General features: G+C 42.4%; 1 protein-coding gene across 7 annotated transcripts in view; it reads right to left on the reverse strand.

The window, feature by feature from the left end:
* grip2b (glutamate receptor interacting protein 2b) overlaps window positions 1–2,430 on the reverse strand; it is a 375,168-nt gene that overhangs the window by 57,059 nt on the left and 315,679 nt on the right. The gene's annotated exons all lie outside the window — the stretch shown is intronic.

Genomic DNA, 2,430 nt, shown 5'->3' on the forward strand with positions numbered 1-2,430 from the left:
AAAGGTCTGATCCTAGAATCACCCCTGCTGCTACTTCATCCTTGTACTCCACTACACCTCAGAGGGGACTGTTGTAATGTTTACTGAACTACATCTATCTGACAGCTTTTGCTTTATTGCTTCAGGCTTGTTTCTGCATCAGCTCATAGTAGTATCGGATACAATAAAAACTATTGAGGAAAGATTTTCCTTTGACATTGATGCAGTATTAAACAAGATCTCTGCAGTCAGCAGCAGAGAAACAAGCTACAATGTAAGTTAATAGAATAATTGTCCAGCTGTCTTATATTTACGATTATATAAGTGCTCGTTTTGCTACTGACAGACTCAGAATAATATCCTAAGTGTCTGACAACATTATGGAAAGCATTTCTCCTTAAGGAGGTCAACCTTTCTGTTAAGGCTTAAGATCCTTTTTTAAAACCTAAAAGTCCTGTCTGTCAGTCACCGTGAAAACCGAGGACATTTCCGGGGACAGATCCAGCCGGGGACAGGTCACCAAAACCGGACGAAGACATGCAGGAAATCATCACAGGTCAGATTCAAAACCTGGAGCTCTACATCGAGGCGTAAACCTCTATGTTTGTGTGGGTGGGGAGAGCGCAGTGGATATGACACATGCCACGTGTCTTTGGGTTAGAGTTCAATTCCCACTCTGATACATCAGCCAATGTGTCCCTGAGCAAGACACTTGACCCCTAGTTGCTCCAGAGGCGTACGGCCTTTGACATACAGTATATAGCAAAAGTCGCTTTGGATCAAAGCGTCGGCTAAGTGAAATGTAACGTAATGTGAATGTGCGCCAGCTCCACCCACTGAACCACCCTGGCAACACGCTTTGGCGCCAAATTGATGTTTTTTTGCAGGGTGTCATCTTCAGCCTGAGATAATGTGGTGCGAATTTCAGGAGACGTCACTCTTTTCTCAGTCTGTTAAGTTCACTGCAGGCTTATTTACACAAATAGAAATGTAAAAGGCATCATTTTTGAAAATGTTTAGGAATTCATGCAGTAGATCTAGAGAAGGCTGAATCACTGCTGTGTAACAGTCAAAAAGCTGACATTTATATGAAATTGTCATGGATTATTCCCAAACATGAAGACTGAGACGGACACATGATGACAACTTCAAAGGCATACGAGGGGATTCATGCTGCTGCAGCCATGAGCAACACACAACTGTCAACGTACTGCTGACGGTTAAAGGAAATGTCACCATCATCCTTTGGCTTTATTTGCATGAAGGCGCTGGCACATCTCCAGACTCCTGCCTAGTTTGCACATGCATAACTTGCATGTTTTATTATTCCTGTTGCTTTATATTTCACAAGCTGCCTTTGACACATCATTTTGTTAGTATATATGTAGTATAATTTGTAGATTTTACATTGCTTGGCATTCTGTGGACAGCAAAGGAAGCATTTTATTGTACAGGGAAACAGGTTTCGTTACTGTGCATATAAAAACACAACTCTGAAATTGAAAATGGATTGGAACTGGCTGGGCTTCTGGTCCCTGGTGTGGAGCTTGGACTCAGAGTGCTTGCCCCATAGCCACAAGGTTGGTGGTTTGATCCCAGGCTCCTTTGGTCACATGCCAATGTGACCCTGAGCAAGATCCTTAACACCACGTTGCTCCCCTCAAGCTGTCTACTGCTCCTAATATTTAGGATGGGTTCAACCGCAAAAATAAAATGACCCTACATTGTACTCTGTATGCCTGACAATGCAGTATGTGTGCTTGCTCGGCTAATTCTCATCACTGTGTGTGTGTGTGTGTGTGTGTGTGTGTGTGAATATGTTTGTTTCTATTGCATGTGGCTTTGTGTGAAGTTTTATATCTGTGCACACAGGGCTGCATGTGCAGTATATTGGTAGATTCTAAATTGGATCAGCTACCCTGGTCAACATAGTAGTAGTAGTAGAAGTAGTAGTTTAGGCATGGGGAGTAGGGATTGGTTAGGATTAAACCTCCTACTCATGATAGGCAGCAAAGACGCTTTGCACTTGCCGTTCCATTGATTTCCTAAGGGGAGCGGTGCCACCCAACTACGGAAAGTTCAAATTATTGCAACTTTGACCCAGTTGCCGCTGACCTTTCAAAAGAGCAACCAATGAGATGACAGCTGCCGTTGCCTAACAAAGGGAAATAGCTTCCTTGCCACCCTTGATGACGAACACATACGCTGTGCTTTGCTCTCTGCGCTTTGCCCTTTTTTTGACCACGGGCAATACAAGTTTTTAACACTTCATCACTGGGTGCCTGATAAGACTCTGAGACATCACAGTACTGCACTTAGTGCAACCTGCACATTATCTTTATCTACACATTTAACATGACCATTTAAGCTGTTGCACATTTTTGAATTTTTGTATTTGTTCTTGTATTTTATCCTATTGTTATTTTATGTATATTGTATGTATGTATATTG

This window comes from Etheostoma spectabile, chromosome 4 (genome assembly GCF_008692095.1).
Source record: "Etheostoma spectabile isolate EspeVRDwgs_2016 chromosome 4, UIUC_Espe_1.0, whole genome shotgun sequence".
NCBI classification, from domain to species: Eukaryota; Metazoa; Chordata; class Actinopteri; order Perciformes; family Percidae; genus Etheostoma; species Etheostoma spectabile.